This window comes from Pleurodeles waltl, chromosome 1_1, assembly GCF_031143425.1.
Source record: "Pleurodeles waltl isolate 20211129_DDA chromosome 1_1, aPleWal1.hap1.20221129, whole genome shotgun sequence".
Lineage (NCBI taxonomy): Eukaryota > Metazoa > Chordata > Amphibia > Caudata > Salamandridae > Pleurodeles > Pleurodeles waltl.
Window position 1 is genome coordinate 835866404 of NC_090436.1, and position 12464 is coordinate 835878867.

Genomic DNA, 12464 nt, shown 5'->3' on the forward strand with positions numbered 1-12464 from the left:
GTGGGCAACCCACCCACTGTATAGACTTGAGAGACTGTGGCTTTGCACTCCCCAGGATGGTACAGTGGGCAACCCACCTACTGTATAGACTTGAGAGACTGTGGCTTTGCACTCCCCAGGATGGTACAGTGGGCAACCCACCTACTGTATAGACTTGAGAGACTGTGGCTTTGCACTCCCCAGGATAGTACAGTGGGCAACCCACCTACTGTAGAGACTTGAGAGACTGTGGCTTTGCACTCCCCAGGATGGCACAGTAGGCATGGTGGCCCCTTCGTGGATCTGGCGTCGTGGACTCATGTGGCTGTGGTGCCCCCCCCTTCCCTTCCCCCTGAGGTGCCTGTAGTTTTTTCATCAGATGCCCCTGCAGTGTTCTCTCCAAAGGACTCAGGTCTCCTGTGTGGGCTTTGCCCTTGTGTTGTTACACTTTGGCCCACGGACACTTCGATTTTCTTTTGATGTGCAGGACTCATTGCCTCGGTTATCCATTGCACTGTATATATAATTATTTTGGTATTGATTTTTTGGCTAGTTGACCAATACTTTTCAAAGCCTATTTTGTACATAAATTTTTATTCACAATTTATTTATGTCTTTGCATTTTTCCGGGGGGTTTGGGTGGTGTCACTGTGACTTGTTGCTCTGCATTGGTGTGTACATAGTTTGGGGGGGTGGGGGTCGCATATGTGTGTGCCCGTAACCTTTCCTCCTCCCCCCTCCCCTGTGTCGTAGGTGCAGTACCCCCCGATTCGTCTGCGCCGGCGTTCGTACTCGTGGTAGATGAGCAGGTAGACGAGAGCAGGTAGGATGTTTAATTCGGGTTCCATGCTGTCCTCCTTCCTCGTGGAGTGCGTAGAGGTGAGCGTTTTCCCGTTCGTGGTCTGTTTCCGCCGTGTTTTTATCGGCGGTGCTCCCGCCCCGGAAAAGGTGGCGGATTGGTGAGTTATGATAGTGTGGGCGGTACATTGTCTGCCGCCTGTCTGTTGGCGGTGACCGCCGCGCTGTTTGTCTGTACCGCCGTGGCGGTCGGAGTGTTAATGTGGCGGGCTGTGTTGGCGGTTCCCGCCAGGGTCAGAATTCCATTTTTTGGACCGCCAGCCTGTTGGCGGGTTGGCCGCCGCTTTATCACCGTCCGCCAGGGTTAGAATCACCCCCTATGTGTTCTGTATTGTTATTATACATATCAAATTCCTTCTCTTTCTTTGTATTTTGGCTTCATTGTCTATACTTAGATTCTCATTTTTTACAACATTTGCTATATTATGCAGTAGTTTTTGTCATAATATTACTTGTTCTTCACTGCTTCCATGAATTAGTATATAACAATTCAAAATACTTTTTGTTAAAAAAAACTGTAGCAATTTACTAAAAACACAGAGGTTACAAGGTCGTTGTAGTTAGAAAATAGAATTTTTTTAAATCCCTTAGAAATTTTTTTAAAAAAAAAAACATAGGTCACTGGGACGTTTTAGTTAGGAAATAGAATTAAAAAAACATTGAAATTCACTAAAAAAGTACAAAGTTACAGGGACGTTATAGTTAAGCTAAGATTTCATTTGTACAAAATCAGTGAAATTCAGCAGGTATGGTTGCCTGACCCTACTATAACATACGCCCCTGCAATGCACCACTTATGTTTTCACATATTGCATCTCTCATAACATGGTCAGTGACATCACTGATGACATCATTGATGACATCTCAAATAACATCACTGATGACATCAACCGCATAACCACTCCTACACCCACTTACTCCCCAATACAACCTCTCATACACCCACTCACACACCCACACAACCACTCACGTATCTATTCACAGGCACCTAGGAGTACTGAAACACACACTCACTCACTCATACAGCCACTCACACAACCACTCACTCACCTATATAGCCACTGACAGAGCCCCTCACAGACCCATACAGCTAGTCACACACCCACAAATCCACTAACACACTCACAAACCCATATAACCACTCACACATATATATATTAATATACAGCGTGCCCTAAGGTAACTATATCTCATCCCCGCACTATGCACAGTTTTCACATCAATAATTTCATTAATATTTATTTATTCACTGATAAAAACCAAAGGTTACAGGGAAGTTTTAGTTAGGTTTGGAATTTACTCATACAAAACCATAGAAATTCAGCAGTTAGAGGTATTTCAATTAACTATAACTTGTGCCTTAAGGTAACTAAAACTCTAACTATAACTACTGAATTTCTCTTTCTTTGTATTTTGGCGTCATTGTCTATACTTAGATTCTCATTTTTTACAACATTTGCTATATTATGCAGTAGTTTTTGTCATAATATTATTTGTTCTTCACTGCTTCCATGAATTAGTATATAACAAATCAAAATACTTTTTGTTAAAAAAAACTGTAGCAATTTACTAAAAACACAGAGGTACAAGGTCGTTGTAGTTAGAAAATAGAATTTTAAAAAATCCCTTGGAAATTCACAAAAAAAACCATAGGTCACTGGGACGTTTTAGTTAGGAAATAGAATTAAAAAAACATTGAAATTCACTTAAAAAATACAAGGTTACAGGGACGTTATAGTTAAGCTAAGATTTCATTTGTACAAAATCAGTGAAATTCAGCAGGTATAGTTGCATGACCCTACTATAAAGTACACCCCTGCAATGCACCGCTTATGTTTTCACATATTGCATCTCTCATAACATGGTCAGTGACATCACTGATGACATCATTGATGACATCTCAAATAACATCACTGATGACATCATCCGCAGAACCACTCCTACACCCACTTACTCCCCAATACAACCTCTCATACACCCACTCACACACCCACACAACCACTCGCGTATCTATTCACAGGCACCTAGGAGTACTGAAACACACACTCACTCACTCATACAACCACTCACACAACCACTCACTCACCTATATAGCCACTGACAAAGCTCCTCACAGACCCATACAGCTAGTCACACACCCAGAAATCCACTAACACACTCACAAACCCATATAACCACTCACACATATGTATAATAATATATAGTGTGCCCTAAGTTAACTATATCTCACCCCCGCACTATGCACAGTTTTCACATCAATAATTTCATTAATATATATTTATTCACTGATAAAAAACAAAGGTTACAGGGATGTTTTAGTTAGGTTCTGAATTTACTCATACAAAACCATAGAAATTCAGCAGTTAGAGGTATTTCAAGTAACTATAACTCGTGCCTTAAGGTAACTATAACTCTAACTATAACTACTGAATTCCTATGGTTTTGTATGAGTAAATTCAGAACGTAACTATAACGTCCCTGTAACCTTTGTTTTTTATCCTGGGAATTTCTATAGATTTTTAACGGAAAGCAGTTTGAATTTCTATATGTTATTCCAATCTCCCCGCGCATGGCCTTTGGCCTGCAGTCAGGTCTTGCAGCCAAACCCTTAAAACCATCCAACCCACGCTATGCACAGCCGTTGTCTGTGCATAGCACAGATTGGCCACAGGGCCTGTCTCTCTCAAGGGATCTGTGAGTGGGTCCGTGAGTGGGTCCGTGAGTGTCTGAGTGAGTCTGAAAGTGGGTGTGTGAGTCTGTGAGTGGGTCTGAGTGGGTGCATGATTATGTAAGTGGGTGTATGAGTGGGCACGTGTCTCTGATGGCATGTATGAGTGAATGAATTAGTGTATGAATGAGTCTGTGGCTTTTTCTTCCAAGATTTTTCATATTTGCAAATATTCAGCGAATAATTTGTGAATTTTCATGAATTTTCATGGCTATCGCGCATGGTGACAAGAAATTATCTTAAACCCATAATTTGCCCCTAAACCACACTCATATCACAACCCTGGGGTCAGGGTACTTTCACCCTGTCTCCTTATGCCACTTTTAATTTGGATTTTCACCCCCAGGGGGCCATGTCCCAAGAAATCAAATGGCAGCCTCAACTTTCAAGTCAGGTTGTGGTCAGTCAATTAGAGCGCCTCTTTTCGTATGCACATTTGTGAACATTCACAAATTTGCGTGAATCTTTACAAAATCTTCACAAAATCTTTGCGGATGATCGCATCCCTAGATATACAAATTTATTAGCCCTCCAATATCTCGCAAAGTGCTAAATAGAATTATAATAAATAAGTGAAAGCTTAATCTGCATACAGCAGCTAGCTTTCTGCCAAATTTGGTGTAATTCAGTCCAGTGGTTCGGGCTGTAGATGTATCCAGGGCTGGCTTTAGGGCGGTGCGAGCGGTGCGGCCGCACTGGGTGCTGACCTGGATAGGGGGGCCCTGACCTCACGGGGGTGCTGTGCTTAGTAATAACTTATGAAACTTGCAATTTAAAAGCACCTACTGAAAAAATTCTTGTGCATCCAGCCTTCAGGAAGCAATTAAAATGTCAAGATACATCTTGTGATGAATGTTCCTGCTAGGGAAACAGATGGGAGTTTTGTCTAGCTGCAGCTTTTATTTGCCATAGTAGTGTAGAGGGTATATATGCCTGCTGCAAAGAACAGAACTATGGGCCAGATTTACAAGGCCCTTGCGCCCCTTAGCACCATATTTACGGTCAAATTATTACCACAAATGTGGTGCTAAAGGACCACTACCATATTGCCATTTTTACAAGGTGGTGCAAACTAGGTTTGCACCACCTTGAAAACCCTTTGCGCCACCTTGTAAACCCTTTGCGCCACATCATGCATAATATATGCAAGATGTATGCAAAGGGGGCGTTCCCTCATAACAAAAGGCGCAGTGGAAATGAGGCTCCTATTAATTTAAATGGGCCTCTTAACACTATACTGGATTAGCGTTATTTTGTTTTTTACGCTAATCCAGTATAGTGTTACAGTAATGTCAAAAAATGACGCTATTGCCCCTAACATGTGGCATGGTGTGCCATATTGTAAATACGGCACTACCATGGTGGCATTAGGGGACGCAAGGGGGCCACAAGTAAAGTGGCACATAACTTGTGATGCACCACTTTCTTGTAAATATGGCCCTATATTTTATGAGAATAGCTGAGTTAATTAGTAAAGCCAGCCTTTAGAAGCACTTTAAAACAAATTAATCTATGTGAAAGGGGGACTATGGAGTGATGAGGGGCGAATTTGCTTGGTGGTAGTGAGGGAATCCGATGAGGTGGTCATGGGGTGAGGGGGTGCTAAAAAAGACTGCTGCACAGGACACCACCAGCGCTAATGCCAGCCCTGGATGTGTCTAAAAGTCCTAAAGTAATTAACATAGGAAACACAACTTTTTTCACCCACCCTTTTTTCTCAGCTCCCACTAGATGGATCACCCCCAAGCTTTCATGCATGACAAGAATCACCAGGCCACTTTTTTGGGAAAGTTTTGTGAAGATTTGTTAAACAGCCCAAAAGATATATGCAAATAAAAAAATCATTTTGTATGGAAGCATGGTCCTAACTATAACTACCTAGTGGAGTGGTCACCACTGTGTAGTTATAGTTAGGACAGACTTTTCATAGGGAGAATATTTTTTGTTTTGCTAATAACTTTTGTGCTGGAAGGTGCTGGGGGCAATCCATCCCCAGTGATCTAGGGGCAGCAAAAAAGGGGGGCAATCCCAAGACATAGTTTCACCATTCTTTTTTCCAAAGGATAAATCAGACACAGATAGAGACAAAGGGGGTCATTCTAAGTCTGGCTTTTGGCCGCCAGGAACAGGATGGCGGTAAGGGGTGTCGTGGGGCCCCTGGGGGCCCCTGCAGTGCCCATGCCAGGGCCAATGGCATGGGCACTGCAGGGGCCCCCGTAACAGGGCCCCACCAAGATTTTCAGTGTCTGCCATGCAGACACTGAAAATCGCGACGGGTGCAACTGCTTCCATTCGGAGCCGGCATCCTCGTGGAAGGGGGTTTCCCGCTGGGCGGGCGGGCGGCCTTCTGGCGGTCGCCCGCCCGCCCAGCGGGAAACTCAGAATAACCGCGGCGGTCTTCTGACCGCGCAGCGGTATTCTGGCGGCTCCCGCCGGCCCTGCGGTTACCGCGGCCGGCGGGAGTCAGAATGACCCCCTATATGTCCTACCTTAACCCTACACTGCACCCTACCCTTGGGGCTACCTAGAGCCTACCTTAGGGGTATCTTACATGTAAGAAAAGGGAAGGCTTAGGCCTGACAAGTGGGTACACTTGCCAAGTCGAATTTACAGTTTAAAACTGCACACACAGACACTGCAGTGGCAGGTCTGAGCAATGTTTACAGAGCTACTAATGTGGGTGGCACAACCAGTGCTGCAGGCCCACTAGTAGCATTTGAGTTACAGGCGCTGGGCACCTCTAGTGCACTGTACTAGGAGCTTACTAGTAAATCATATATGCCAATCATGGCTGAACCAATTCCATACACATTTTGTATAGGAGCACTTGCACTTTAGCACTGATTAGCAGTGGCAAAGTGCTCAGAATAACAAAAACAGCAAAAACAGAGTCCAGCACACATCCACAACCTGGGAAACAGAGGCAAAAAGTTAAGGGAGACCACGCCAAGGACGAAAAGTCTAACATCAAGCTTTGTTCCAAAGGTTAACTACAACCTTTGCAAAGATGGACCATTTTGAGCAGAATGCGTAAGCTACTGAGTCTGTTTTCACTCAAAACTCACAGACGAAGGCTATTGGTGAGTACGAGACCTGTTTGAGTGTGGCCACATTGAAGTTGTCCGTATAAGTGTGTGTGTACATTTTGTTATGCATATGTATCAAGTGGGGGGCAAAAATTGGGGAGGGGTAATCAAAAAAGTTACATTTTCTATATTAAGTCATAGGAGTCTTTGTTGCTTGATACTATAAAAAATGAACAGAATTACAACAAACTTGGCATAAAAGTAGATCTTTATCACATTGCCCTTGCTTGGCTTGGTGTAAATCCGTTCAGTAGTTTTGAAGAAAGTATTATTTTAAAATTGTTTTTGTCTGGGTATTATAGAGATATTGTGAATGTTGGAGAGGTATATTTTTGATTTGTTTGTAACTGTTGTTCCCTTTGATGAATTTGCATGAAATCTGGCAGGTGCTTAACTGGTTTATTATGCTCTTGGTATTTATAACTTGGAGAAGATTTGTTAAAGGGCAGCTTTGTTAACAGAGGGGGCAAAAAAGTGTTCTGTTGCAAATAAACACTGCATCTTTTGATGAATCTACTAGAAGGTTGGCAGACACTTAGAATGGTTAGTCTTCTGTGGGTATGGCAAGTTTCATGCAGATCCATCTGGGGCAAAAATGTTCACATGTGCTAATAATGCAACAGGGAGAGGTGAACCATGAAGCTCAGGTGCAGGGAAATTTCTGTACCCAAGACCAGCAACTAACCCTTTTGCACATGGATGAATACCATGCACACTGTGGACTGACTGTGCTTATAGAGATCGGTGCAGGGCCTGACCAAAGGCTACCCATAGAGGGTTGGCCCCTGGGCTTAACCACGGAAAAATGACCTGCGGCTTTGTGCAGCTTCTGTGCTTAGACATTGATGGAATGTTGCCTAGACAGCTGGCCAAACTCCAATCCCTGATGCAAACTCCTGTGTGCATGGTCAAAACGTGTGTGCAGTGTGAGTTGGCCATAAATGGGAGTTTAGGTGCAGGCAATCTGTTATTGAGCAAAACAAATTATATTTGCTAATAAAAAAGGTTATAAAGTGAAGTTATCTTTACTTCTAAGACCTTAAGTTATGTTTAAAAAAAAGCTTACAGTTTTAATGAAAAAAACACAGCTCAAATGAAATTATGGTTACAAAGCGTACCCCAAAGTATAACGATAAAAAATGAATTCATAATGCAAACTTGACATGGAGTTTGTAAACCCCTTACAGTCATAGCCCCCACAACCATGATCTGAAGTCCACATATTGCGCTCAGAATCCATAACTATTAAACACTTTTAGCTATTTTCAGAACACTTCCATATTTTGCAGTCTTTGCTGGGATCATGAACTACAAAACTTGGGAATTTAAGCTTGGTCTCCTACAACAGTTTGCAAACTCTCTTGCAGAGTTCATTTAGTATCAGTCGCAGCTTGCGGGGAGGGAGAAGAGGTGATGCTGTGCGGGTGGCAGCGCTGCCCAAAAAAAAGTAAATACATTTTTAAAAACTTACCTGTTTCGCCCCACCGCGCCACTTCCGAACCGCTCCTCATCTGCAGGGACAGGCTAAGGCTCCCAGCCTGCCCTGCGTCCAATCCTTTTTACTGTAAATGTTTTGCAACTACTACTGCGGGGGAGGCAACACTACTCCGCCACAGCAAAGGAGCAGCCCCAGTTTATTATAAATCTTCTGGAATCATGTTGGGTCCCTTACCGCATATTCTATGTAGAGCTTGAGGGCCGTGCTTTCCATTTAGGTGTGTTGTGAGTACATGGATATTATTTTAAGTATTTTAAGTATGTCAACTACCAACACCATTGGGCTCCATTTATATTTAAAAATAAACAATGTCTTCATTATATTATAAGTGCATGAATGGGTTGGCGACAAACTGTGATTTAGCGGGGGTGTTTATTGTGAATTCAAACATTTTTTCAAATGCCAAATCGTCAGACTCCAATTCAAGTCCTAGTCTAGCAAAGAGAGCAACACTTACTTTTAAGTCCATTGACTTGTTGTAAAGCTATACATCATTCTAAGCTTTTTTGTTGACTAACATTCTATCACATTAAAAAGAGACAGCTCCAAACCAACAAGCGGTACACCAGTTTTTGAAAAGCGAGGGTTTTGTGCAGGTATTACTGTTACTCACTGCTTCATTTCTGAAACTTGGCATGCCAGAGAGAGCACACGAGAACCTTCCAGGACTACCATCTGCTTCTCCAGATGAAGAAGAAGCAATATGCAATTTGGAGATGATGATGATGAGATTACCAAGGATCCCCTTGTTTAGGAGTTTTTCAGTCATCCTAACAGTGAGGAAAAAGTGAATGTAAGGAGAAGTACCTGTAGGCAGAGAGGTATCTACTCCTTTGGCACTGTCGCACTCTAATTAGTAGACAACATCTCTAGTTGAACTTGGAGAAGGCGTGCTTGAAGTTACAACAGGAAATAGCAGGAAAAAAGTATGAAACAGAGGACAGAAACATCACAAAACATTCCTGCCCAAGTGGTACAGCAAACAGAGGAGGAAAACAAACCTTATTTAAAATATTTGCATTCTACTGCGTGGAAAGCAACATCAACATAAGGTGCACAGAGCAGATTGCCATAACTGGGAATAAAAAGAAGAAAGATCTTTATAAATAATTCTATCAGTACAAAACAAAACAACATCACCAACATCACCAAAGGTCACTAAAACACTCACAAATTCAAAATCCAACACCCCCCCAAAAAAAAAAAAATGTGTTATGAAGTTCCACCCACAAATAAAGTAAAAGAAGGCCAGTGCAATAAATTTTGACTACAGGCAGTGGGTTGAAAGTTGGACATTAAGTTATAATTTAAAAAACTATGAAATTCACTTAAAAAAACAGCGTTAAAGTACTATTATGTTTATGAATTAACATTAAAAAGCTACTGAAATTTACCAGTTAAGGTTGGATTTCAAACCACACTTCGCACAACAGTCACGCAAACCATAAAAGTTATACCAGTATATAGCAACACCTCAAAGGAGTACACATTTTGGTTTGACAAATAGTCAAACCACTACAGAATAATGTACTCCTAGTTGTCTTATTGACAGTGTTAATGCTGATGCGGTGCATAATCACACATGTAACATTAATATTGTAATATGAAATTGCATCTGTCACATCAATGTTGTTATCATGAGCATTCCATTTGGTGTGTGAGCTATGGTCTGCATGGCTGTGGCGGTAAGGTCTGCATTGCAGTGCATTACCAGCGGTGGATCCTCCGCTATGGCGGAGGAGCTTTGCCCCCACCAGCAGCAGCAGCTGCAAATTGAAAAATAAAAACAATAATAAACACTGTTTATTATTGTTTTTATTTTTCAAAGGGTGGGGCAATAGGGTATGACAGGGATGGAGGGGGAGTGGTGTGCACTCCCCGCAGCGCGCATGTGTGTTTGGCCGGCCGTCTCAGGATGGCCAAAAACACATGAGCACTGAGCTCTCTCCAGCCCGGCATTGTGCTGCCGGGTTGGAGAGAGCAGGCACAGGCTCCCACTCTATCTGGGATTGCAAAGTCAGGGAGCTCAGGCCAATCCTAATGCTGCTGTCATGCTGCCAGAACCATGAGAGCAGTGTTAGGAATGGCCGTAGGGCAGGCTGAGAGCCTGTGCCTGCAGCGAGTGGAGGCAGAACAGTGGCGCGGCTGTGACAATGTGGCGGGTCAGGTAACATTTTTTTTATATATTTTATTTGTCAGCTTGTCTTTTTTTGTGCCCCACCTCTTTGCCCCAACAGGAACGGCCCCTGTGCACTATACCACAGGGAGTACGCTACAACAGCTTTCGTGTGTGTTGTTCCACCTGTGGCAACGCAATAACACTAGCAGCTCCCCGCATTTTACATAGATTTTCTATAAGCAACTGAGGCTGTGACAGCTGAGCTAATGACAGGGACGAAGGCATCAATCTATTGAATTTGCCACAATGGAAATTTCATTAAGGATGAATGAATGGGAAGAGTGTTAGTGGAATGAAACCTGAAAGTATTTCAGACAATTACCATAAGTAGGGTCAGCCCTGTGGCAAACTTTATACTGTAAGCTTGGAAATAACTGAATACATAGTACAGTTGGTTACATCATAACTAATTATATCCAGAGGAAATTTGACAGTAGTTTTAAAACTTACTGTTTGCTCTACATGCTCGAAGGTGTCTTCCTATTTGTTAGGTTTTGCAAGTGTCAGCTTTACTGCTGACTCTTTCTCAGAAAGTAATGTATACACATAGCATGGGGCAGTGCAATGGTTAGACAGAAGGTTAATGCATGTATATAAAATGTCTCCTCTGCCTTGAGTTGCTTTGAAAGGAAAGCTGTGAGTGTGAGCTGGCTCCTGGCACACTGGTTCATCCAAAGGGCCATCTTTCTCAGGTCGATGTTATAGTATACATGCCAGGGCATTAAGGTTAGAATAATACATGGCGCTGGATTGAGTTGTGTAATTCAAATAACAGCATCACCTGAGATCACAGACACGTTCAAGAGGTTTAGAAAGCAACTAGTAGCACTTCACACAGTCTCCAAGGCACCAGATTTGTTATAGACAAGATTTGTTATAGTGAAGCATGCATCAAGATAATTTTCTCTTTTTGCATGTATATGCTCCACAATATTTATAGAAATTTCAATGAGCTCCCATTCAAAAAGGCAAAGAGAATACAATTGTCCACTTAACTGTTAAATATGTATAACCCAAGAAGCCTATTAACAAACATACATTCAGTCGATAATATAGGTTTATGAACAGATTTACCTCACACCTGCCCGAATTTCACAAAGAGATTCCTAGGTGACATAAGCCCTTTGAAGAGTGGAGATCTCCACTATGAGTGTTCTGATCTATACACCCATAAATCCCACTTAAGGTTTCGGATGTTTCTGGCTGCTCCAAGGTGCAGTTAGCCATGGACGTTTGTGAACGCCCACAAAACAAGAATGCTTATGGGCGTTCACAAGCTCCTCACATTTGCCTTTCCATCCTGGAAAGGGTCAGATTTTTATTTCAGCCAAGATGCGGTGTAAATCCTTTTCCCTGGAGGAAAGGGAAATTGATCACTCCAAATGTGATGGTTCCCCACAAGGAAAAATTGTTTCCCTGCAGAGAAATTAAAAACAAATATGAATTTGCTCAGCAATTCTATTCCCTTGGATGGGATTAATTTGCATGGGGATAGGGGTTTGTGAATATCACAAAGTAGTAAAACTACACCAAGAGCTAGATTTAAACATGCAAGTGCAGTTTTACTACTTTTTGAATGGGCCCTACATTTTGAATGATTTTACTTCTTAGACCCTTTTAAAAATACAATGGGATCTAGTCATGAAGAGATTTGGGAGTACATAGAGTAGTACTCCTGGAGTACTGTTTTTTAAACTCAATTTATTATTGAATTTCAGATGCTACAAAACAGACTGAAAAAAAGGAAACAACCACAAACTCTACAGTTACATTTTGCAGAGAAAACCATACAATACTGTTATCAGTTTGCTGAAGACAGTAGCTATTGTCAATGTCTTTAGCCAATGTTATTCCTTGAGTGGTAATCATGTCCCTGTTGAAGTATACACTGTGTTTTCACAGTATGTTTCAACCTCAGTCCTCGGTGTAATGCACCCAGGAGGGGCTAAGATAATCAACATAGTAATCCCAGCCAACCGCGGTTACATTATGTTATGTTATGTTATGTTATGTTATGTAATGGACAGCATACTACCACCCGAGAGTGTGTTCTAGCTCTGAACAGGCGTGAGATTGGCACAACAAAGCCCAGTTAATTACTAGAAAAAGGCAGGTGTTTAAATCCTTGTGGGATTC